The 26,863-nt window shown below is 45.1% G+C and overlaps 1 protein-coding gene and 1 non-coding gene across 2 annotated transcripts in view; one reads left to right on the top strand and one right to left on the bottom strand.

Moving 5' to 3' along the window:
- The window catches only part of LOC119381789 (cardioacceleratory peptide receptor-like), a 431,380-nt gene that overhangs the window by 64,485 nt on the left and 340,032 nt on the right, over positions 1–26,863 (bottom strand). The window lies entirely within an intron of this gene.
- On the top strand, positions 16,688–16,759 carry Trnam-cau (transfer RNA methionine (anticodon CAU)). Its single transcript has one exon. It is a non-coding gene; the product is annotated as a tRNA-Met (tRNA).

Here is a 26,863-nt window from a genome sequence, read left to right as displayed (position 1 = left end):
AGGGTAGTTTATCGGAGCATAAGTCAAAACATAGTGCACGTAGTGTCGAGTCACTTTTTGTACATTTCACCACACTTGGTGCTCATTGTGTGCAGTGTAATAAAATTGCGTCATTGAGACCATTGAATAAAACTGAAATGTCATAACTTTGGCGTGACTAGGCGTCATTTCTTCTTTATAGAACTGAAGCACACAAGCAATGCGCACTTTAAGAAACCTGCGTATCTGCGAAGCAAATAAGCAACGCTGCAAATATGAGGGGTACGCTGCTGGTTGCTTTAATCCGACTGCGGAAGATGCGACGAACGCCGAATAAAAGTTCCAAGGATGAGTTTCCTAGTAAAACCAATGAGAAATAAACGGCAGTACACTTAAACACCACTGTCTAGTCATGAGTTGATATTAGTTTAGCTGGCGTTGACTTGAAGCGCACTAGTCATGGGCTCGTCAGCTCGCCTTAACGCGACTCCTTAGCGATCAGGGGCCCACGAATACAATTTTTAGATCAAATTTCGCGCTGGAGCCAACAAAATGACGTCACTTAAATACCAGATGTTGCGCCACATCCGCTTTATTTTTTGTTCCGCCGGAAGTGTTCCCTCCTCACACAGATGGCGCTAAGCCCCATGAGCAGCTGATGAGCCGCCATTTTCTGAACGTATGGGCTTCTATGGAAGCTTCGCTACCAGTTACATTTACCTTGTGCGCATGTCCAGATTAGCTGCATTATTCTTCTGTGTATCGATGTGCCAGTCGAAGATACGTTCCGTCGCATCCGGCCCAGTGCGGTTGACACGTGTGTCGCCTGACGAGGGAATCAAGGTGATGGCAAGCACGGTCTGTACAAAGAACAAAAAGGGGTTTGATGAATGTACGTCCATCGTGCCTCCACCGTGCCCACTCTTAACGTCTGTCTTAGAGACAGACGTTAAGTAATGTCGTTAATTGTGTTGGTGTTTTTCCTTTCTCCGTTTCTTCTTATCCTTTTTTGTAACATCTCTTTTCTATAATTTTTTATTCCTCGTACGCCCTTGTCCAGCTCAAGGTAGCCAGACGGTCTGAGAACTGGCTAACCTCCCTGTCCTGTCGTCTTTCTCTTCCTCCTCCACCTAATGCAGATGGTAAAGTAGTTGCTCAGGAATAGAAAGCCCGTTTATATCACAACGCCGGTCAAATGCGAAGTAACGTCAATTGTTATTCGGGTGTCAAATAGTTTGTTGGATACGAATGACGTATTTATGAGTTTTTTTCAATGTGAATGGAATTGCACGTTCTTAGCTATTATCTTTTCTGTCTTTTTTTTGTCAGCTCTAGTTACTCATAATAAATCATTAGAAGTGCATTACTGACAAAATCGTTCCAATTCTCTGCAGAAAAGATTCAACTCTTATGAACCAAACACGAGGTACATCATTCTAGAAAGTAGTAGCAGTTCTTTATCTCGTCGATTTGTATATCACCGTCAAAGGGGGCTTGTCTAATGGCGCTGAAGTGTTCAATGCACGACACCAAGCAGAGCCATAAAAGCAGCCTTCGCATAAATTTGTGCCGAGACTACTGATTATTTCAGTCGTTACTATTGAGGCAACGACGCAGCGCTTCACCTTGATTGGCTGCTAGGAAATTCTTGCCCTTACTTCACCGATGCTAAGAAGAGACACCTGAGCCCTCCCGTTGCGTTGCATTTGCCTATCCTCACGTCCTCCTTAGGAATTATTGAGCAGTCACTCTATTTCTGTCAACGCGCAGCTGCTCTTCAGTGTTCCGACCATTGCTAACCGCGGTGATTACACCTTCTTTATTACACCTCTTTTTTTCTATCTATAGAGGCCCTATTTGATCGATAAAAATTCTGAAGGTTGGCATTAAGCGCTACATCCGGAAATTCAGGGAGCCGTAAGGATGTTTGGAAAAAAGAAACGATGCAGTGGTCTATAGAAAGAATCCTCAGTCTTAATCTGGAATGTCCTTTCAAATTAAAATAAACGAGCCCTCGAGGTGTAACTTACCGTCTTGACCTTTAGAACACATAATTACCTGAAGGAGCTTGGTATCGCACGGGAACCTATTACTTGGCAATTCGCGTAGCGTCCAAAGAAAAGATAGTAGGCGGGTGTAGAAAACGTTGCCCAGTTTTCGCCTAAGGATCCGTATGTCCTCTTGTGTATCACGTCGCGTCATTGCAGGCAAACTTTTATAGCAGAAAACATCCCGAGTGCATGGAAAAAAGTTACGTAAAAGCCTATAAACCACTCTGGACTCACAAGCGAAGGAATGTTTTTTTTTTTCTCGCCTTCACCACTTTCGTTGTGAACGATGTATCCTACTCGCAGTCTTCACTTCAATCGAAAATACGTGTAAGCTACGTAAGTACCTAGTGGGATGCTGACGCTCTTACGTTATTTCAAACAAATACGCCTTATGCAATATTTTTAAGAGCTCAAAGCAACATATTAATACCAGGAACGCAGTTGTAGGGAATTCTGCATTAGTTTCTACCAGCTGGGGATTTGTAACATGCACCTAAATTTAAGGACGCATACGTTTTGCGTTTCGCTTCTATCGAAAGGGGGAACTGTAACTGAGAATCGAACCCGCACATCGTGCTTACCCGCTGTATGCAACGAGGCCGACACGTACAGTGGCCATGGAAGAACTGATGTTTATTGCTTGCGCACCGGAAGTGCTCGACCGCGTTGCCAGACTGGGTGGCGTACGTAGACGGTCTTAGCGGTAACCGCTACATCCTCTTTTCTTTAAAATTACGAGCTGATTACACAGTATGTCCTTCATAAGGTGCAAGAGGAGACTTGTTAATTCTGGTAGCCCAATCGGTGGGGAGGTCTTCTGATCCTTGATGACCGCCGCGAGGATGTAGCCGAATCAGTGAGGAGGTCTTCTGATTCTTGATGACCGCCGCGGGGATGTATTATAACGGTGTTCTATAGCAGTCTCTGCTGAACCTCTTGGGGCCTGCACAGCTGGCTTCTCGGTGATTTGTTGGCTGGACGACGCTCTAGGTTCATCTCCCGCCGACACTCCTGCTTGTCTAGGAGGTGCGGGAGGAAGGCATTCTTCGGCAGCCCTTGGTCCCACTATGGGCGATGATTCTGTAGGTGCTTCTAGTTGTCTGGGGGGCGCACATAGTTCCTTTGCTGCTGCTGTTGATCTTGAGGTCACTAAGGGAAGGTCAACGCTCATGAATGCCCGTTTTGCATCGGTTTCTCCCTGCAGTCCTGACTGACTCCCCTCCCCCGCGTTACTAAGTCCAGTAGGATGAAGCTGCTGTGGTGCTGAGTTGCTAGAGTATTTTGTTTTCCGTAAGTCTTGGCGCTTCCTTCTGAAATCGCTTCCATCCTCTGTTAGCACCCTGTACGATCTGGGGGCCACAAGGTCCAAAACCTTAGCTTTGGTGCCCCATTTGTTTCCAGACCAAATACGAACAGTGTCTCCGGGGTGGAGCGGCGGGAGATGCTGTCCTGTGTTCATATTTTGCTTGTGTTTTCGAGGGTTTGATAGCTGCCGTGGTGAATCCAAGCAAAGGTCTGGGAGTGTTGTTCTGCTGTTGCGACCCATTAGATACTGGGATGGTGAGACACCGTCTTCCAGTGGAGCTGCACGGTAGTTAAGGAGGCCAAGCCAAAACTCCTCCTTTGACCCTGCCTTCTGAGGAGCCTCTTTATGATTTGTACCCCTTTTTCCGCGAGTCCATTAGGTTTCGGATAATAGGGGCTAGAGATTATGTGCTCAAAGTCAAACATCACTGCAAAGTTTTTAAATTCCTTGGCTATAAACTGGGGACCGCCATCAGTGCAGAGCTCATGTAGAATGCCATAGTGTGCAAATACCCGCGAGAGTTTATTGATGACTTCACTTGTCGTGGTCCCATGCAACTCCTCAACCTCCGGATAGTTAGAGTATGCATCGTACACGACTAGGTAATGCTTGCAAGCATATTCGCACAAGTCCGCTCCTAACCTGTACCAGGGTTGATTTGGTGTGTCTCGTAACAGCAGGGGCTCAGCGGGTTGTTTGTATGCATGTATTTGGCAGGTCTCACACTGTTCCACCATTTGTCTTATGTCAGCTGCCATCCTCGGCCAGTACATGAGGGTGCGTGCTCGTGATATGCACTTGGCCATGCCCAGATGCCCCCGGTCTAACCGAGAGAGCATTTCTTTTCTAAGCTCGGAAGGGATTACAACTTTGGTGCCTTTCTGCAGCACACCTTCCACCACAGACAATTCGTTAGTGTGTTTTTTCCACACCCCCTTGATAGGCTCTGTCGCCTGCAGATTTTTTATGACCTGCTGCAGTTCTGGGTCTCTAGCTGTGGCATCTTCCAGTCTTTGCTTTGTTCTCCTGCTGACTCGTTCCTCCAAAACACTGGTATTTCCAAGTCCTTCGAGCAGTTTTCTGACATGCATTGTCCTTGAATTCTCGACAGGGTGTCAGCTACAATCAGTTTCTTTCCTGGAACAAAGTGCAGTCGGTAGTCATATTTCAGCAGCCTCAGGAACAACCTTTGAAGATGGGGCGGTATGTCGCTGCGTCCTTTCTTTGAGATAGATATTAATGGACTGTGATCAGTCTCTATTATAATTCTTCGGCCTAGAACAAACTCATTAAACTTCTCACAGCCAAATACTATTCCAAGGGCCTCCTTTTCAATCTGTGCGTATCGGCGCTCAGTTTCGGTCAAAACTCTTGACGCATAGCCGACAGGTTGCCACTCGGTACCATGCTGCTGAAGAAGTGCTGCTCGCACTGCATAGGCGGATGCGTCAGTAGACAACTTAGTAGGCAAGGATGGATCGAAAATTGCAAGCACTGGAGCTCGCGTCAGCATTTTTTTAGATGGGCCCACTCGATGCCGTGCGTTCTTGTCCATTCAAAGATAACGCCTTCACGCAATAGTCCTCGAAATGATTGTGTCTGACTTGCTAAGTTCGGCAGGTACTTGCTGAAATAGTTGACAGAGCCAAGCAACCTTTGGACTTCCTTTTTTGCAGCTGATCTCTTGCAGTGGGCTATTCACTCTACCAGTTCTGGGTTTGGTTTGATGCCTTCCGCACTTATTCTATCTCCACGGAAGTCTATCTGCTTCACTCCGAACTTACATTTTTTCCCAATTAAGCGTGAGGCCCGCTTCTCTGGCTGTTTTCAGGGCATTGTGCAGCCTTTCTTGGTGCTCATCCCATGAGGCACCCCAAATTAAAATGTCATCGATGTAGATGCGTACTCCAGGTAGCCCGTCAAAAAGCTCGGTCATTGTTCTTTGAAATATCTCTGGGGCCGACGCGATCCCAAAGGGCAGCCTTAGGAACCGGTAACGACCAAATGGGCTGCTGAATGTGCAGATGCGCGAGGACTTTTCATCAAGAGGTATTTGGTGGAAACCGCTGTTGGCATCAAGCGAGCTGAAATATTTCGCCCCTGCCAGTTCGCTTTCAATCTCTTCTCTGCGTGGAAGTTGAAAGTGTTCTCTCTTCAAAACCTCATTGACTTTTCTGGGATCCATGCAGACCCGAAGCTGACCGTTATTCTTTCGAGTAATAACAAGTGGGCTTACCCAGTCAGAAGGCTCCCGCACCCTGGCAATGATCCCCGCTGCCTCCAAACGATCAAGTTCCTCTTTCAACCGGGGTCAAATTGCGTGAGGTACACGTCGCGCCGGCTCGACGACTGGGCGGGCGCCGTCTTGGAGCGCCATACTGTAATCTCGCTTCAGTAGTCCGATGCTCGTAAACAACTTCGGATACCCTCCGAATGCACTCGGATAAGTCATCCTTGTTGAATGCTCTAATTCTGTTCACGAGACCAAACTGCTCGCAAGCGTGCAGTCCTAAGATCGCCTGCCGACCTTTCTTCACAACATAGAATTCCACTATCTTGGTGTCTTCTCCAATCTGAACTGGGAGGCATACCTTCACCATCAGGGCTGGGCAGTATCGCGATACAAGAGTATCGCGATAGTATTTCAGAGATACTTTTGAGTATCTGTATTTCTGTATCGAGATACAATTGGAAAATGTCTTTGTATCTCAGTAGTTAAATACATTTGCGATGTATCGCCTGTATCGCGATACTATGCAGGACACGGGTATCTCGTTACATTGTTTTTTTGTGTCGGAAATGAGTTGAGGCGTGTTTCCAATGAGGGAATGGCGTTTTTTTTTCTTTTTTTGTGCCAAGACAAGCAAAGGCGCGCCGCCGGTCGCCGACAGATAGGGCGGCGATGGTTTCCCCTCATGCACAGAATGGTCCAATGGTAAAGCGCGCGACGCCGCAGACGGCAGCATCGCGGGGGCAGTGTTGTCGGCCTCTGCCGACGAAAGTCGCTCTCTCAAGGTCATTGCAGCACGCCTAATTTTTCGGGTGGCAAGCCATTACTTCGCGACCCCCCGCTCGGATACCACCTTGGAACAGGCTTTGCAATCCTTCGCGTGCGTTCAATTCTCAAAGCGACGGCACTTCCAAAAGCAGTTCCCGTTGTCGCGGCGGAAGTGACTAGAAGATGGTTATCTTTGACGCGCTTTCAGCCACCTCTCCAATGTCAGGGTGCGTTCCTAATTGATTGCATGCGTGACACGGTCTTTGTGGTAGCAGGCTCCCCCACCGGAGCCGACTTCGCCTGTTGCGGCTTTCTGAAATGGGTGCTGGTAACGTCGGTGGTGGTGACAGCTTCATTGAAGCTGACAGGGTCAGACGGCTTAGAATTCAGAAGATGGGGACAGACTTCGGATTCTGAACAGTCAGAACAACAGAAGTGAGGGCGGAAGAGTTTCCGTATCTAGATGACCCGAGAAGAGATATCGCCATGCTGCAGGGCAATCCGGCTATGAAGGCGATATTTATTCACTATAACACGAATTTTTGCTCGCCTTCAGCGGTAGGCAGACTTTTTCTTTCGTGAGTCTTGTGCTGAGGCTGAACGGACGCTGTTAGAAGACAGCCTATTTGAGAAGATTACACAGCAACCTTCTCAGCAAAGCAGATCTTCAAAATAAATGTGCGCTTTTTCTCAATTCACTGGTGTTCATTAGTGATTCGAGTGATTTGCTTAAAGTGTGCTATTTCTAGCATAGCTTACTTTGTTCGCCAAGTATGTCGATTTCGGTGTCCAATCCTTGTTACTGTTGCTGTGAAATAGTGTATTTTTATTGCAATTGATACTTGTCATTATTACTAATTATGTAATTTCTCCACCCCCTCCCCTGCAATGTCTTAATGGCGCTGAGAGTACTGAAATAAATAAATGAACTGGACGTTTCGATGCGCTGTAACTTTAATTACAACATTATGCCGCGCAGTATGAGCATCCTTCAAATAAAAAAAGTATTCCAGTATCTGTATCGCTGTAACTGGACTCCGGAATACTTTTTTCGTCTTATTGCAAAAGTATCTCCGAAATATCCCGTTACGTTAAAGGCAAATGTATCTCAGTATCTGTATTTTAGGCTTCCAGTTATTGTATTTCGATATCTGTATTCCGGAATACTTTTCTGAGTATCTCTGCCCAGCCCTGTTCCCCATATGCACTATTTCATGACCACCGTAGCTGCGCAGTATTGCTCGGGCCGGCTGCGGTTGGAACGTGGTTCCCAGGGCGTCAAACACACCGCGCGGCAGCAGGTTGGCCTGCGCGCCGGTGTCTACTTTCAGCCGCACTTCTCGTCCCGAAATCTGAGTCGCAACCTCCCAGTCGCGCCGATCGGCCGTGCTCGCTTTCTTACATGCCGTAGATATGTGCAGCACAGTAAAGGCGTCGTCATCGTCGTCGTCATCCCGCTCGGTGATGTCGTTCACATGCGTTACTCTTGCTTTGCAGCAAACTGCGAAATGATTCTGCTTTCCGCATCTAGCACAATATTTCCCATATGCTGGACACTCTCGAGGCCTATGCGAGCGGTCGCAGTAGCCGCATTTCTTTCATTGATGTCTCTCTTTGCTGTGCCCTAGCGAGTCCTTCCTGTGCTGCTGGTACTTCTTTTTGTCTTGCGTCACTGCGTCTACGCTCTTGGTTTCACTCCACGCTTTGGTTTGTGCGGCAGCGATTTCCTCAGCCTTGGCCCACTCCACAGCTGTGCTGAGCGTCAAGTCTTTTTTGGCTAGAAGCTTTTCTCTCAACGCTCTACTAGATGTGCCGTACACTATTTGGTCACGCAGCATCGACTCCCGGAGGTTCTCAAAGTTGCAGCTCTTCGATTTCAGTTGCAGGTCCCGATAGAACTGCTCGAAAGGTTCACCTTCGGTCTGCGTGCGGCTCCGGAACACGTAGCGCTCGAACGTCTCGTTGCTCTGAGGTAAGCAGTAAGCCTCGAATGCTTGGACTAACTTGTCGTAGTCCTGCTTTTCTTCTCCAGTGAGGTCGAAAGTGTTATAAACATCGATCGCCTCTTGGCCCGCCACGTGAAGCAAGATGGCGGCTCTCTGGGCGGGGCTGCGTTGCTTTCCCGGTTCCGAGGATTCTGTGGCGGTGAAGTACAGCTCGACTCGCTGCTTGAACCGAATCCAGTTCTCCGCCACATTATCCCCGAAACGTAACGGCTCTGGGGGCGGAAGCTCAGTCATTTTCTAGGGTGGTGATCTAGCCACTTCTGACACCATGTATGCAACGAGACCGACACGTACACTAGCCTTGGAAGAACTGATGTTTATTGCTTGCGCACCGGAAGTGCTCGAGCGCGTTGCCAGACTGGCTGGCGTACATAGACGGTCTTAGCGGTAACCGCTACACCCGCCACAGCAGTCTAGTGGTTATGGCACTCGAGTGCTCACCCGAAGGATGCGGGGCCGAATCCCGGTCGCATCTGCTGCATTTTCGATGGAGGTGAAAATAATTGAGGCCCGTGTGCTTGGATTTAGGTGCACGTCAAAAAATCCCAGGTGGTCGAAATTTCCGGAGCCCTCCACTATGACGTCCCTCATAAAAATATCGTGGTTTTGAGACGTTAAAAGCCATCAATATTATTATAATATTACTCTCGTGCTTAGCAGGGCCGCACGAAAGCTGCTGCTCAACCACAGCGGTTCACGCTCTTAAATTGAAAACACCGTCAGTACCCACTAATTCATATTAATCTAATGGGCTGCACGCTGTTGTCGCCGCTTGTGCAGTGCAACAAAAGTGGCATGGACCAAGCGATATCATCTTTAAAAAACCAGGTGGTCGAAATTATCCGGAGACATTGACTACGGCGTCTCTCATAGTCTGACTCGCTTTGTGGCGTCAAACATCATAAGCTAACCAACCGAATATCACGAAACTATCGAGATTCATGCCTTCCTGACAATTCTCGCAAAGCGGACACACGTTGTGAACCTCCATTTCACAAATTTCAATGTGTCGTAAATACCGTATTAACTACATGATGCCTACAATATTAGTTTCTCAAAATATGTGTTAGTGTGGACACTTCAGTGTAATTCCACTGGACAACCATTGCTGTCAGCGTCAGGCAGTTCTTAAACACATCTGCACTGTACACAGATACTTGACATTTACCTTATACTTGGCAACAAAATATTATCGAAAGATGCAGAGGTATATGTGAGACAAAATGTTTGGCAGTGAGGCTGCGAAGTGCTAAATATATAACTTCATACAAGTGAGAAGTTCAGACGAAGATGGAGGTTTGATGAGACAAAAGAACAAAAAATCATTGAACGGTGTATTACGCTGGAGCCAACATTTCAAGTGATCTTGTCTTCGTCACGCTAGCATTTGCTGCAAGCTATCGAAACCTTGGCGACAGCGAAATTTCCGGTTCAAGGATTATTTCACCTAAATGTATAGCGGCAGTTTAGGAACAAAAACTAGGGAATATTTCATAGGATGAGAGAGTACAGTTGTGCGAACCTGTTTCAAAAATACGGACGATTAGGCCCCATTTATAATAGGCACGTTCTCTATGTTGCGCACGGGATGTTTTTGAACGAGTCCCGTTGGAAGACCAGAACAATCCGTTGTGCACAAATCTGCATATCATACTTCACTGGTAACTGTTTTAGCAGAAGCTATCAGCGTAACTCTTGGAGTTGTTTTAGTCAAACGATGTTGTGGCATCTTAATAAACGCTGTTAGTGTATGTTAACAAAAACGCTGTAAGTCCGTATGTTCAAGTTTCTCCTGCTTCATAAACTTGAAAAATCAACAAGCTTCCCTACTTGGCCTTTTCTAAGTCATACGAATTACAAAAGCTCAAAAATAAAATCCAGTTTTCAGTGCACTCTGCCGCAATGGGTAAAGAAAATCAACAGCAAGGAAATCTAACTTTTTAAAAAATCTGCACTGTACTTGAAGTTTTTCATTCCGCTTTATAAAAAAAGTGATTAATGTTTTTCAAGCGATCTTATGAAAATGTTGTTATATTTTATTTACATACAACTACCGGTACAAACAGCATCGCACAATCGGTCAGCGAATAACTGCATTAGTAGACAAAAATGTAAGCTCTATTTGCTTTCCGCTTTCCTGCGTCTTTTCATTTAGCCGGCACCATGTGTATTCAGTCAGAATTGTCCTGCGAGAAGAGTCACTTTATTTCAGCAGACGGGACACGTCCGCATCAGGAGAAGTACCGTTCGCCAACAACCATTAGGCGAAAGAACTGCTCTATAAATGGCGTGCAGCATAGAAACAGCTGGGAAAGCCGGGTAGACTGCTCGCTCGGTTATCCTTCTTCCTGGAAGGCGTACGCTGGATACAGCGGCCATAATGAACAAATAGGCCCCGATGCGTGAAATGGAGGGCTGCCTGCAAATGCTACGTGACTCGATTGAAGACGCTGACGAAAATGTATTGCATGCGGTGCGTCTCAGATTTTGCGGAGGTCGGGTGCTTGTGCCTTGCGCAAGAACTTGGTAAGAAGGCGGGAGGTTTGAGTAAGGAGCCTTATGTTTGTAGAAGCGTTCATCGCTGCTCCTTCGTTGATTTCTTATTGCCTTATTTGATCTTGTTAATCTGGTTTGTCAGTCGCTCTGGCTTAGGTACAGCAGATATATAGACCCGTAGACGAGAGAGAGCAGAAAAAAAAAGCTCAGCCATCACAAATCTTGCATCGTCGTTTTCACGCCAATTAAAGTGTTTTTTTCTTGATGCGGTCCTCTTATTTGAACACCGAAACTGCCACTCGCTCTTGCTGCTGCGGCTTCACCCTTGATAGTAGTTGAAAGCCTTAGATGCCTCAGAAAGCGCGAAAGGTCATCGGCGGCGGCGACGGCGTCAACACAAATGATGCAAGAAATGATAAACACGTGATGACGTTACCATACGACCTCACATGCCACCAAAATTTGTGACGCCAGCATGACATCACACAATGTGGCTTAACATGACGACGTCTTCAGATGGCATCGTCTCTGGGTGAAAAAAGCACCGATCGCGGAGGCACTGCAAAACCGCGTGAGGCGCATAAGCTTCAAATGCCTCCGATCCATGTTTGGTGTGTAAAGTTTTTTTGGGGAGGGGGCGATCAGTACAACTAAGTGAGAAGAAAAAAAAAATAAGATGGCTTTCGCCTTCAAGTCCTCTTAGGCAAATTCAAAATGGACCGCGTGACTTTTTAAACGCATTTTCGGCAAGCTGGAATGATTCGGTAATAGCAGGTAGTTTATATGAAAATAAATTACTTCTTCAGGATAAGAGGCACAGAAAAAATAATAAAGAGTAATTACGGATGCTACAGGTACTACAGTACCAAACTTTTTTTTAGAAACATTAGCTGAAGACAGCTGGTGTTACTAGCTGTCTCGAGCTAGTAACAACAGCTGACTACAAAACTTCTTATAAGGGGGTAGAACTATTTGTATTTTTGAGACTTTCTATAATAATAGTGTGGGGGTGTTATTCCAACTGTATATTGTATGTGCCGCATATTCTTTGTGTACGGGTGTTAAAGTGAGTACACTGTTTCATATGTAATCTTGCGACCCTCCACGTTGTATGCTTGACCCAGCCAAGAGCCAAGGAGTAGCCGGCGCCTTTTTTTGTGCGCCAACATCTACTTACATCATACCAATAAAAAAGAAAGGCTATGCATTTTTAAAGGTGTCTCGCGACGAAAATCGAATGGTAAACTGATTAAAGTGCCTGCTTGGAAGAAATGCTGTGACGAATTTTGATAGACAACAGTGGCATAAAAGCAATTTATTTGAATTAGGAAGTCTACAAACAAAGTGTGGCTCCTTTGCAGACTTGTCGCGATAAATACCAGCAAAACTTGAGAAAGAGCTGAAAAAACGCAACGTTGGAGATGCGTGCGGCAGATATGACAAAGGGGTTGAATGAATATAACCACCGAAAAACCGTAACCACATGTAGTATGTATAGAAACATTTCGGCGCCCCCACCAAGGGATAAAAAAATGTCACACTTTCTCCGCAAAGGCAAAACAATGAATTCGATAGCGAAAAATTGTAATGTTATACGAGGTAAGGCTAGAGGCTGACTCTTTTGGACTCTATCTCCCATGACTCTGCAAACCACTGGTGTAAGAAAATGTTGCCGATCCCGGGAGCGAAACGATTTTCGTCTGTGTGTCGTCTCAGCGCGAAGGAGGCGTGAGAACACAGCTCGAGTCATTCAGTGATGTCAGCCGAGATTGCGCGCGCCAGCGCCCTTATGATCACAGTTCGCAGTTGGCAGCGCCCTTAGATTACAATTCGACGTAGCCCTCCCCGTTCTCGTCGTCGCCTCGTGTTCCTTCGGCTGACGAAAAACGCGTGGTGCGTTTCCTCTCTGCTTCAGGGACAATCTACGGCAGGCGTCGTACGCGGGCTGATTTTATCGTATGCGCGCTTCGAGCGACGGAGATGGCCGGCTCCTTTCATCGCTGCTTCAGCCGCGTTCATCCGCCAGCGCTCACGCGCTTTTACTCGTGGGTATAACATACGATGCGCGGGGCAATGTTATGGATTTGGTGTTTACACGGAACATGACGGCAACGGCAGTGGCGACGGAAAAAAGCGCCGAGGGTTTCCATATGATTACTATCGCAATAAAAGTAATTGTTTTCTACCTCCACTTGCTCGAATCCGGGAAGACTCTAATGGTCGTATTCGTCCGACGAAATAACAACGACGACATGGTTTCGTTTCTGGGAGACGCAGCTGCGCGTTTCAGTAAAACTACTGCCGCAAAGCGGAGGCGCACGTGTTAAATGCAGCAGACGGCACATTTGCTTGCTAACGTCATCGTTTTCGTACTCCACGTGATGTCGCCGTCACGTGATATTTATTTATGTTGCCACTCGGGGGTTTTCAACCGCTTGGCGGAAGTTTTCGAAATTTTGAAATGCGCCATGTAAATGGTGTAATAATAAAATATTGGGGACGGTATCGCGTACTTGCCGGCTGGTTATCAGGCTCCCGAATAAATATTCCACACACACACACACAAAAAAAAGGGTTATCATAGACGATATTGGTCTCTACGCTATTTTAAGATGCAATAGCTCAGGAAACAGTTCAGTAACATTTCAGAAAGCTGCATCGGTTTATGTCATGTTGCCGGTACTACTTCTTTATTATGGTAGCAATTGGACACTCCAGGCGCATTTTTTGCCGTCACCTGGCTAGCGGTAAAGAGGAAACCACAGAAGGAAATATTGTGTCCAGCTACGCCCCTTCGAAGTTATCGAGCGCAAAACCCAGAAATGTCCTTCATCTAAGTCCACGTTAACTTGCTCAAAGTTACTCCTGCAGCAAAGTCGTAACTGAACACTGACATTTGATGTATTGATAATAGTATGACAAAAACATGTGCTGCCTTTGCTAATATGACATTTTTTTTGTCTTTCATAATTTTCACAACTCAGAAAGTCAAGTGCTGGCCGATTTCATGTTCCGTGGGCAGTTTCTGTGCCGCTTTGTTTTCATCACCTTGAAGGTTATTTTTTTTTCAATTGATGAATAACAAATCATTTTAAGTTGAAATGTCTCGCTCGTTAGGGCTGAAAAAGGGAATGTGCTTTTAGGAATACACCTATTTATCAAGGAGAAAGTATCGTGTCAACGCAAAAGAGTGGTACTATATATGCTCTGTACTTTCACATTTCAAAATGACACAAGAAAATTAGCGAAATTTCTTCGTGTTCTAAGAGATACTTTAACAGCTCTTCGACATGAAGTTTTGCTTGGCGCCGCAAAAAAATATCAGAAGGCCCAGCGGACTCAAACTTCTACAGAAGGCGGAAAAAAATGTGATTTTGAACATAATTACTTGTTCGATTAAAAAGAAAAAGGTTTTTCGGCAGTTCTTGGTACCCGTGCAATCTTTTGTCCGTATCTTTTATTACGCACTAACAAAGTCAAACGATAACAAAATAACAAAATAATGGGTTACATAGAAAGCCAGGAAGATCAAAGAAATCATTGCGGTGCAGTCTTTTTATTAAATTTTCGATATTTTTATTTTAGCGCTGCTTTTTCGCTTGCTTACGGCTTTTGGGAAACAAGCGAATTATGTACACTTGCGAAACTGCAAGGCATTTCTTCGTATAATTTTGTATTACATTTAGAAAAGGTAGTTATAATGCAGGAAAAGTGTGTTCCAATATTCAAACAAGTTTGCGAAAGCATAGATTCGAAGATTTTGGGTTTTTTTCTTCTTTTTTTTTAATGTAACACCAGCACTGCAGTCGACATTCTCTGCCCAGCACAATATGCCAGCGGCGCAGGAATAAAAAACTTCGAACAGTACGTGCTGATTATTCCCCAACGTTATCGTGGTAGCTCGGCAATAAAAAAGAATACTCTGCCACCTTATAGACGAGCCGAGTTGTCGGACACTGAACGCGTCATTATGTGATTCGTTCTTGAGTATCGGGAAGCATATTTTGAGACGACGGAAAAAAAAATTCCTCTCGAAACAAGTTCACGACGACTTCGCCGTGCATTAACTCACTATGTTAATGGCGACGAACGGGGATTCCACGAAAGCTGGGTGAGCTGCAAAATATTGGCGCTGACAGAGTGAAAAATGCACAGCATGCTGAATGATGCGGAACCGCGGCACCTTCTCTCCACTGTTTGCAGCTACCATACTTCGGGCGCGGTGTTTTTCTTGCTTTTTTTTTTATTTTTGTAAAATGCGGAATAATGTGCACATTCTACGTATATTTAAAGCCTCGACAAAGAATAAGCGCTAATGAGGGAGCACCCCAATTGCGCTCTCTAAGCCCAGATTTTGAATTTTTTTTTCCCCTTGCAGAGGTTCACTGACTGGCTATAATCACAACATAGGCAAGCCAATGCGACTCTACAAGAAGACCAGCCTCAAACGAGTCTTCTTTACTTCCTAACTACGGTCAAAGGCCTTGGGGAGAAGGAGAAGAGGTTGAGGAGAGGAAAGGACACCGTTTCTGCAGCCCTAGTTGGGAGCACGGCTCGGCGTCTGTAGGGGAATTGGGCGACGGCACTAGAAGAGAAGTGAAGAGGAGAAGAGAAAGAGAAAGAGAAAGAGTGGTGTCTATGGCCGAATACGCTGCGGGTGGCTTCTACAGCCGGTTGTGCAGTCCAGTGTCCCCAAGAAAGTGAAGAACCGCCTTGAGTAACTGGGTGTGGTGGTGGCGGGTAGAGACCAGGAGGTCCCTTTACGTAGCCGCGGGTAGACCCAGGCGACGGGGTGTTTCACGATACCTTGCTGCAACATGCAAAGTCAAATAGATGTGCCTCCTCTTCGTTCTAGCATAATGACTGTGCTAGTATAATGAAAAGCTTCACGTAAGCTTCTCAGACTATAGTGGATCGCTTCGAAAAAAATTTAGCGCGAGGGCTTCTGGGTATAAGTTTATTAATCTGAGAGCACAGACTTTACAAAGGATCGAGTAATAAAATACAGAAAGTCAAACAAATTTGGGAAAACATTTAGAGGTTCCAAAAAACAATACATAGTAGATGTCTTTATAGGAATATATATTCTCTATGTATCATGTAACGGGACTCATGAGCGATAAGGAATGATAACGACTATTCGTGCTCAACATGTGTTGCTCTCTCAGCGCATGCCTCAGAGGTGGTGCACGTTGTCATAGTGATTTGGTACAACACGAGTCTTTGCAGGCTTAGGCAACTATACGTAGCGGAATTTGATACTTGTGTGTACAAGATATAGGTGTCTACTTGTCATCACAAAAGTTCAAAGGGCAAGCCAATAAGCATCATTATCATCATTTCCTGAGATATGCAGGCACCAAATGCATGTACATGCCCAGATGTCGCTGGAGAACAAAATAATGTATCAGCGAGCATAAGCAAGCTTGGGGTTCGCTTGATGACACGTTTGCTTCTAGAACGCAAAAACCAGGAATGACGTTGACCAAACGAGATAGACCACCGGGCCACCCTCACCATAGTCACTACTTGACACTTTTAATGAGAACTAACAGACAATAACGCCAAGGAAAGTATAGGAGGTGTTATCTGTAGTATTTAGAATATAAACCTGAAGAAAGTAAAGTGGACGAAAAGATGACTTGCCGCCGGCAGGGACCGAACCTGCGACCTTCGAATAACGCGTCCGATGCTCTACCACTGAGCTAGGGCGGCGGTCATCCTCCCGTCCACTTTCTGGGGTATATATGTTCTTTTGTTTTTTAAACCAAGGAGTGTTAGTCAGCACCAATCGCAGCCATGGCGGCGAGTGTGGAACACTCTCTTTTTGCCTGTTGACGGGAGGATGACCGCCGCCGTAGCTCAGTGGTAGAGCATCGGACGCATTATTCGAAGGTCGCAGGTTCGGTCCCTGCCGGCGGCAAGTCATCTTTTCGTCCACTTTACTTTGTTCACATTTATATTCTAAATACTACAGATAACACCCCCTATACTTTCCTTGGCGTTATTGTCTGTTAGTTCTCATTAATATTATGTCTAACAAAGATAAACGAGCCCTTAAAAGTCATCTGCTTTCCTTACTTGACACTTTTGTCATTGAATCAAGTTCTCACGCTACTCTCAGATTATTCCCTGACATTGCATTGAAATTTTCGGTTGTGGCATTGGTTACGAAGCACGGCTGTAACGTCTTTCTGTCTATGTAGCTTGCGAAATGCGTTGACGAACTGAGGCGACTGTCGACAAGGTGGGCTGGCTGCACCCCTTTCGAAGGGCCACCCAGGGTATTTACTGCTTTCGCTACTGGACTAAACGTCCTTGGTTGTGGTAACATTATACTGGATACCCCTTCTTGTATGCAGGCAAAACGATGATATAGGTACACACGAAGAAAACTGGCACTTTGCGAATAATGTAAAATGCGTGGCGTGATAAGGTTATCACCATACGCGTTTGTAATGCGCAAGAAAGCTATGGGTACGTCAACACTTATCTATGAAACCTATTTTGACAGTGATGATGTAAACATTTTTATGTAAGCTAGAAGCAGACAGTGTCTAATATTCCTTAATAACGTTTCACTACACCATACGTTCAGTTTTACCATTTTTTATTTTTGTATCAGGCGCTAAAGATTTGTGCGTGTGAAACATTGTCAGCGTTGCACAATTTACTAGACTAGGATATCGCGCAAACCTACAAATACAGTGATTAATTTTTGGGACGGCAGATTCCTGGCCATGCAGGAATCGAAGAAAGCGGTGCTAGAAAACAAAGTGCCACTGCGCGATGAAAAGCGCGCAGGGGATTTTTGGTGACGAACGCGTCCCGCAAGTCGCTTATGATCATTGGCCGTGAGGGTACACAAAAAAAAGCAATGTCAACGCTTGTCCGTGTCCGTCCTGTCATCAATGTTGCGAGCGAGAACGCACTGCGGCAGCCTTAATGCAAGGTGTGATGGCAAGCGCCGGCTCTCTCCGCACACACACCCTTGTCACTGAAGTGAGCACGCGCTGCCAGTAATCGAAACTTTCTAACACAAGGCGCGTTTCCACGGCTGTGCAGGTGGTGCTCGCGATCTAAGATGCGGCGGCATGCGCCCACGCGGCCAAATCTTCACGCTGAAGTATTGAAGCGTTGCGGGTAACGAGACCTTTCTCCCTCAAGGTGAGTTCAGGCTCCTGGTTAGGCCGGGTTGAAAGCACGTTGCATGACATGGGATCCCGCGCGGAAATTGCACGGAGCGGGAGAGTGGGGAAGCGACCGGGGAAACTTTGATTCCCGGCTGGTTCCACGCTCTTGATGAGACGACGCGCGTACGGCAACAGCAGCTGGTGTTGTAGTAGGATGCCTTGTGTCGTGCGCGAGAACACTTTTATTATTGATGGAAGCGGGCGTACGCTTTAACCGATAGAATCAGCTCCTAGTGGCAAAGGTAACGACGAGGATGATAACATTATGACATTTTCCAGCTCGGAGTATTTCATAAATGAAACCTCGCTTCGAACGTAAATAAATAAATAAATAAATAAATAAATAAATAAATAAATAAATAAATAAATAAAGACATCTTGAGAAAGTGTGCGGAAAAAAATGAAATGCGAAAGAACAAACACGATACAGCGCTTTGATGCTCGCTGTGCCATCGCGTGCGCTTTTACGGCACAGACTAGGGGGCCCAGATAAGAATCCTTGTAAATAATATATGTTAAAGAACTTAAAACAACGCCTTCACCGATATAGTTACGTGAGAAGACGTGTTTTAGGGTTAGTGTTTTTGGATAAGAACAATCGCTGTAACATTACGTTCTCGTGAAACTGCGACGAACAATGTATATCAAGTAGGCTCCTATGCCTGAAAAACTAGTGAGTGCTTTCCAGGAAATGTGTTACAAACGAATCGATGTATCATTTGAAGGCAACAGTTTTCGCGCACTTTTAGAGGCTTTCTTTATAGCAACAAACACAAAAACGCAGGGTAAGGGAAAAGATACAAAGAGGGTGTAAGCCTAGAGTAGCTCGAGCGAAACAGAAAAAGACGATATATATGTTCATGTTAATGTAATGTCTAGTCTGCAACAACGGAGCAAATTAACGATGGTGGTTTCATATAACATACACTCTTAAAAAAAAGAGAGTCAAAAGGGAGTCACGTCTGCTTGACTCTCTTTGTGGCAGCCGATGACCACCTTTTTTTCTTGGGGAGTCACAATGCTCTGGTCGACGCTCCTGAATGAAATAGATGACTCCCTTGCTCCAAGGGAGTCAGTGATGGTTCTGCATATACAGGGTGGGTTTTTTTTAAAAAGAAAGCTTCACTGGCTGCGACCAAGATACAGTTCGCTGCTTTGGCTTGTGGCATACCGAAAAATTTTGGTTGAGAATATATAACATGGATTCGTAAAATGTGGAATTACGCACGTATTGTGTTATGGCTTCAGTTACGATATTGCTGAAACGGCGCTTCGAAAACGTCTACAAGTAAACAGGGTTCTTAAAAATCTTGCCCCCAAGCGAAACATTCAGAGTTATGACAACGTTTAACAATGGCAGCGCTGACAAATTTGCGAATCTTCGCACGTTTGCAAGCGAGGTTTGTAGATTCCTACGACAGCATGTATGGCAGAAAACATACATTTATTAGTGAAATGGACGTGCATGGTGTTGAACGCACTGGCGATCGGGAACACATCTAACTCGACGGCCGTAAAAACATGTGCCGCAAAGCTGGCATGATAACCGCGCAGACCGGTTATCAAGGCGACGCTTTACCGCGTCTCCTAAAGAGCGACAATACTACCAGAATTATAGCTCGCGTGGTCATCATTTCTGCCCGCCACAGCTAAACTATATCTTCACGATAATCCGCGCGGGCCACCAAATCGCTCAGCAAACGTTGAGCACAGCTAGGCACGCACACACGGCCTCACCGCACTCTCCCTAGCCCCTAGAGCAGGGGATGCACGTTCACCTGCGCCCCCTCCCACCCTACAGCCCTTACAGACACACACAGCGCACGCTTCGCCTCCTCCACCCTGATATTATTCAATAGAGCTTTAACTATGCATGGATGTGTGTTCTATAGCACCAAAACAAAACCGAAACCATTTGGGCGTTCGTGGAGGCTACTTTAATCCAAAGCCGAAGCCATCAATACGAGACAGCCATTTTGGCCTGGCGTCGTTGGCATTGTTCGTGATCCGTCTCGTTGTGGTCGTTCTTTAGTCCGCCAGAATAATCTGTGTCGTCAGGCGTGATTGCAAGTGATTGTTTTGCGTGACTTTCTTCGTGCTATGCATTCGTGGCGTAGTATCGTATCGTCGGCTCGCTCTTGCCGTGTCTGGCTGATCGTTTTGCGTGACTTTCCTTCCGTGCTATTCATTCGTGGCGTAGTATCGTGTCGTCGGCTCACGCTTGCCGTGACTGGCTGAAGCAGTGTCACTCAGTGTTTGGGAAAAGCAGCCTCCGGACGGAGAAGTCCCTGCAGTAAGCTTCGTTTCGTCGTGAACTTGCCTGAGCAAGATGGCAGCGCATGACGGATCCCAGTGGCACCGACAGACGAAGCCGTGGACGACGCTCCTACGGTCGTTATAGATTTCAGGTGAGTTCTGCCGGCTTCTGCCTACAACTCTTTTATTCGCTTCACACGTAGCTTTGCCACTTGTCTTTCTGATGTTCCAGTTGCACGGATTTTGCTATCGTGTTTCAATGGCTTGGCAACGACGAAAACCGCACAGGACTATCCAGTAGCGGGTAAAACGGAGTGGTGCGCGCCAATATCGTGTTTCCTTATTCCATACATGCCAGAAAAACATGAAATTGCGAGTTGAAATCTCGGTTGCAAGTCGAGTGTGGTGACACGTAGAGCAACGTTGCACCGATATATATTTGAAGGGTAAGTAAGATCAGCTGATCAAAATCAATCTAATGCACCCGGCCCGAACATGCCTGATATCCAGATCATGATTTTGGCTCGTGAAACTCTAGAATTTAGTGTTTCTTTCCTTTGCTACCCAGACGTTGAAACACGTTTAATACGTATTTATTCGCTGCATATTCGAACTTCTCGCCGTGTTTGCTTGTTTGTTGTTTGTGTGTCTGTGTGTGTGTGTGTGTGTGTGTGTGTGTGTGTGTGTGTGTGTGTGTGTGTGTGTGTGTGTGTGTGTGTGTGTGTGCGCGCGCGTCCGTGCGTGCGTGCGTGCGTAACTGCTATAAAACTTTGATGCAATAGCTTTTGTAGCACGGTTTCATTTAATTGAAACAGTGGTGACTTGATCTCATGATGCTAAAAATTATCATGCAACAAAGGTAAATGTGAGTTCACTTCAAAGTTGTAGCTTTTTTTTTTTTTGTCCACAAACTGCATACGAGCATAACCTCATCCTCCTGTGATACTTGCTTTGTCTAATGTGGTGTGGTGCTAGTACCTAATAGTAAACACAACACCGGCTAGTAATAATGGCAGTAAACATACTGCAAACGCTGTGTTTCGTGGATATTGGATGCCTTTGTTATACCAGCCGTGGTTCAGTTCGTTATTATTTTCAACACAAAGATACAGTCTACAGTGATGTTGTGGGCAGTGGACAAAAATCCTTTAAAATGGACTTGGAAGCGTTACGCTGCGAAGCCCAAGGACGCGGGTTCTATTCCTGACCCCGGCAGCTGCATTTAGAAGGGGGCGAGATACAGAAACTCCCATGCCCTCTGATTTGTGCACGTTGAAGAACTCCAGGTAGTTGAAATTAATCCGTGATCTCCCACTATGTAGCACCGCTTAATCGCATTGTGCTTTTCGCTCATAAGTCTCTAGCAATTATTGCTTCGTCATTATACCTCGAAACACTCGCTGTATCCTATTTGAATTCTATTCGCCATAGTCTGCAATGAATATTTAGCACTTTTTACAGCAGGGTACCTCATTTGACATTCTTTTACAATGCACCTTAATTGTCCCAATTTCGTGCCATAATCAGCTGTTGTTTTTAATATGTATATAAGTCACTTCAGCACTGTTCCTTTTTGTTTGACCGCTTCTCATCACCTCGATTGTTTGAGGTTTGAGGTGATGTTTGTGCTGCACAGTTTGCCCGAGTTTGCTCCCAACCCTCTATACTGGTCAACGCTGGCTGGTGGGTTGTCCTTCCAGACAAACGGAAAAATGAGACCTTTGCCTGTTGATATAGATCTGAAGAAAAAATGGCACATTAGGCCTTTAGAATAGCTGCACCTTCGTGCAGCTGTTCTGAAGCCAGGCACTAGAAGGGCACGCTCACAATGATGCGACAGAAAGAAGGCAGTGAAGGCAAGCCTAGTCTTGTCGTACATTCGCCATATTTCGTGTAGCTGTATACACATTTTGCCGTTTTCTTCGTTAAACTAATAATAACATTGGCGTTTAACATCCCAAAACTACGATATGATTGAGAGACGCCGTAGTAGAGGGCTCTGGAAATTTCGACTACCTGGGGTTCTTTAACGTGCAGCTAAATCTAAGTACACGGGCCTCAAACATTTTCGCCTCCAACGAAAATGCAGCCGCCGAGGCCGGGACTCGATCCCGCGACCTACAGGTCTTCGTTAAAATACTGCTAGTCTAGTGGTTATGGTGCTCTACTGCTGACCCGCAGGTTGCGGGATCGAATCCTGGCCGCCGCAGCCGCATTTTCGATGGAGGCGAAAATGGTTTAGACCCGTGTGCTTAGATTTAGGTGCACGTTAAAGAACTCCAGGTGGTCGAAACTTCCGAAGCCCTCCACTACGGCGTCTCTCATAATCTTATCGTGGTTTTGGGACATCAAACCCCAACAATTATTATTATTATTAAAATACTGCTGCCATGCTATACAGGGTGATTTTTTTTCAGACAGTACATATCTTTTATAAAAAAACTCTATGACAGTCACGCTCCAGTAGTACTCTAGTTCGAGGCGGAAATATTCTGCTGCAACAAAAAATGCGTTGACGGGACTAATTAACAAAAACCCGTTAACTAATTTTTATTTATTGACTGAGGGCAGTTGTTTATATTAGAAATTTGTAGTGCGTGCCGCTTTATGGTATACCCATTTTTCAGAAATCATGAAAGTTTTACGTAACTCGAGATATTTATTGTGAAATTTAAGGGCTAAATCAAAACTGATCGTGTCCGGCACACAGAAACGCGGTTTTTCTGTTACGTCAGACCGGAGCTGCCCGCGACAAGGGAGTGACGAAATTTGAATGAAGGCGCGTCCGTGGTCGTACCTTTTCGTGAAAACTGGCAAGTCATCTAACTTGCGTCAGCGGATTCGCCTTACCTTTGCATGTGGCGTTTGGTGCTCATTTGTTTCTTTCGAGATGCGCGCATCCGAAACGGCAGTAATATCAACCCTTTTCTTTCTATGTTTACAGATAAGTACCACACATCGCACCCAAATAATAAGCTGTTTACTTGTGTATTTCTGAATGCTTGCAGATTTTCCTGATCACATTCTGCTTCGGCCCACCTTCATTAAACTATCATCACCTTCTTTTCACGTGTAGCTCCGAGCTTACGTAACAGAGAAGCGACGTTTCCTGCACGTCTGGCGCTATCAGTTTCGATTTCGTCCCTTGAAATTCAAGGATGAATATCACGAATTACGTGTAACTTTCGCGATTAAAAAAAATGTGTATGCCATAAATTGGCACGCCATACAACTTTCTAATATAAACAACTACCTCCAGGTCAGGAATTAAAAGTTAATTAATGAGTTTTTGTTAATTAATCTCTTCATTGCCATTTTAGTTGCAGCAAACTATTTCCTTCTTGACATAGAGTGTGTGCGCGAAAACATCTTGAGCGTGACTATTATACAATTTTGATAAGAAATATGCGTTCTCTAAAAAAACATCCTTCTAATTGTACGGAGGTCATGCAGCGGAAACAGTTGCAGCTGGCTAAGGGAGTAACAGACCCTCAAAGTACAGCAAAGTTAATGAGTATGCCTGGTTTTGTTCATTGCCAGGACACTTCATGGAATCTGGTGTGTGAGCGCTGCCCTTGTCAGATTAAAAGGTGATCGATCTGTCTGTCATCATGTGTTTATTTTTGTGCACTTGACTATTTCAGGTTGCTTCAAGACTGCACATTGAAGCTCTACAGCTGCATTTGACCAGGAAGCCTCCTTGGAAACTTCGTGTCTCGAGGTAGTCAAGACGTGTCCAAGAATTCGGAATAGCCACGCTTAAGGTCTGGCCGTGAGTGGTCTCGAATCAGTGCAACCTGCTGTCCTTTCGCCAGAATGCCACCTGACCCTGACATGGTCTGGGAACACGACACTGCCAAGCTCATGCACGCAAGCTGTGTCACCTATTGGGGTCCTGTATCTCAGATGACTACATGAGAATCCTGTACTACATGAGAACTACACATGTTGCATGTTTTGCGCTGTATGCCACATAAAATATGTAATGGATGTCGCAAAGAAGTGCTTGATGGCTGGCCATTGATTCCTATTCATAAAACTGACTGCTGGCTATGCTAATGTTTATGCCAGGTCTAGTATATTGCCGCATTTGACAGTAATGAACGATGTTAGCGAAACTATTGCTTTTCATATCTCACTCATTCTGACAGTAATGTGTCTCGCTGTATTTCTGGACGGTGTTTCTGTATTTCAGTTCTGTACAGAACTCTCCATACCACCGCTAAATATATATATTTATATATATCATACCTTATATATATAAGGTACTTGACACACGACGTACGTTTTAGCATTAGCATAGTGCTAAAACGTACGTCGTGTGTCAAATGCCTTCCTACAGTATCAGGACCTTCGTGATCTTTCTGTAGCTCTTATATTAAGGGTCATTCCATGCCAAGTGTCCCAGACGTGGCGCTCGCACATCGCAGCTTTTGCTGATAAAATTTGTGCCTTTTTTCCTGTGCCACATGGAGTATTGTGGCAAAACATTCTTGCTCGAAAAAATTTTGACGGTCCTGGCACCCCCCGAATTTCGCTTCTATTTATTACACTGTACCTAATAGAAAATGTTTATAAATCTACTTTTTGTGTGTTGAGCTTCTAAACTGCGCTTGCGCTATCGCAGAGGTTCTGTTTAGTTGTCCCATTCATTATTTCCGAATTTTTGTGTTTCACTACCAGCTACGTAGCTTCAAAAACTACAAAAATCTTCAAAGTTCGTGAATTTTTCTTGAGGCTATCTGGAACTCACCCTAACCAATCTTAATAATAGCCTGATTTCCAGGAAAGTGTATTTTAGTACAGAAATGTTTAGGGGTAAAATAGACTTCAGATCTTTCCGAAAAAAAATTGTGAAATTAGAGAAAATGTACGATTTTGTTGCATGTTTGACCATATTTTTCATACTGATGCGGTCAAAGTAAAAATCCTCGTCATGCGGCGTTTGATAAAAGACTTCATTGTTAAGTAATGAAAAAAGTCTTATCAAATCATTTTTTTCTTTAAGGAAGAAAATAATTTTTGAATTTGGCCCTCCGAACGCGCAGTGCATTTCATTTTGTTGCCACTTCGCCGCAAAGCACATGGTAGCCCTTGCAGCTGACACTCGTCACAGGCAACGGCCAGATGCGAGATGTATGTCAGTGGCTCGTGAGTGGTCGAAAGTCTTGTCACGTTGATGTCAGGGCGACGAGTAATGAATTCGCGTTACAATGTGAGCTTGCTTGGCGGGCCCAATGGGAAGTATGGACGCCCGAGAGCAGCCTATGGCGTCGTTGGCACATTGTGCTAGAGGCCGTCTGTACACATGTATACCGTGAGAAAGAAGTGTGTACAGTGTGCATTATTTCTTTCAGTATGTGTATGCTAGTTGTGCAGGACGTCCCTCTAGGACATTGTGCCAACGACTCCACATGCTGCTCTCGGGCGTCCATATTTCCCATTGGGCCCGCCTAGCAAATGCTCATTGTAACGCAAATTCATTACTCGTCGCCCTGAAAGCGCGACAAGACTTTCGACCACTCACGAGCCGCTGACATACATCTCGCATCTGGCCGTGGCCTGTGACGAGTGTCAGCTGCAAGGGCTACCATGTGCTTTTGCGGCGAAGGGCAACAAAATGAAATGCACTGCGCGTTCGGAGGGCCAAATTCAAAAATTATTTTCTTCCTTAAAGAAAAAAATGATTTGATAAGACTTTTTTCATTACTTAACAATGAAGTCTTTTATCAAACGCCGCATGACGAGGATTTTTACTTTGACCGCATCAGTATGAAAAATATGGTCAAACATGCAACAAATCGTACATTTTCTCTAATTTCACAATTTTTTTTCGGAAAGATCTGAAGTCTATTTTACCCCTAAACATTTCTGTACTAAAATACACTTTCCTGGAAATCAGGCTATTATTAATATTGGTTAGGGTGAGTTCCAGATAGCTCAAGAAAAATTCACGAACTTTGAAGATTTTTGTAGTTTTTGAAGCTACGTAGCTGGTAGGAAACACAAAATTCGGAAATAATGAATGGGACAACTAAACAGAACCTCTGCGATAGCGCAAGCGCAGTTTAGAAGCTCAACACACAAAAGTAGCATTTTATAAACATTTTTCTATTAGGTACAGTTTAATAAATAGAAGCGACATTCGAGGGGGTGCCATGATTGTCAAAATTTTTTCGACCAAAAGTGTTTTGCCACAATACTCAATGTGGCACAGGAAAAAGGCACAAATTTTATCAGCAAAATCTGTGATGTGCGAGCGCCCACGTCTGGGACACTTGGCATGGAATGACACACACACACACACCACACACACACACACACACACACACACACACACACACACACACACACACACACACACCACACACACATATATATATATATATATTGAGAGCGTTAGGCATCGGCAGTTGTAATTCATGTTTGACTTTTTGAGCGCGCAAAGAACAGGACGAAAAACGATGCAGACACAGCGCTGACTTCCAACATATGCTTTATTTCTACAGTGGTACATATATATATAGACACAAAAAGCAACGCACGCAGGCGCATTGTACAGGAAGGCATGTAAACCA

Source organism: Rhipicephalus sanguineus, chromosome 2 (assembly GCF_013339695.2).
Source record: "Rhipicephalus sanguineus isolate Rsan-2018 chromosome 2, BIME_Rsan_1.4, whole genome shotgun sequence".
Taxonomy (NCBI): Eukaryota; Metazoa; Arthropoda; class Arachnida; order Ixodida; family Ixodidae; genus Rhipicephalus; species Rhipicephalus sanguineus.
This window is presented reverse-complemented; position numbering and strand designations above follow the sequence as displayed.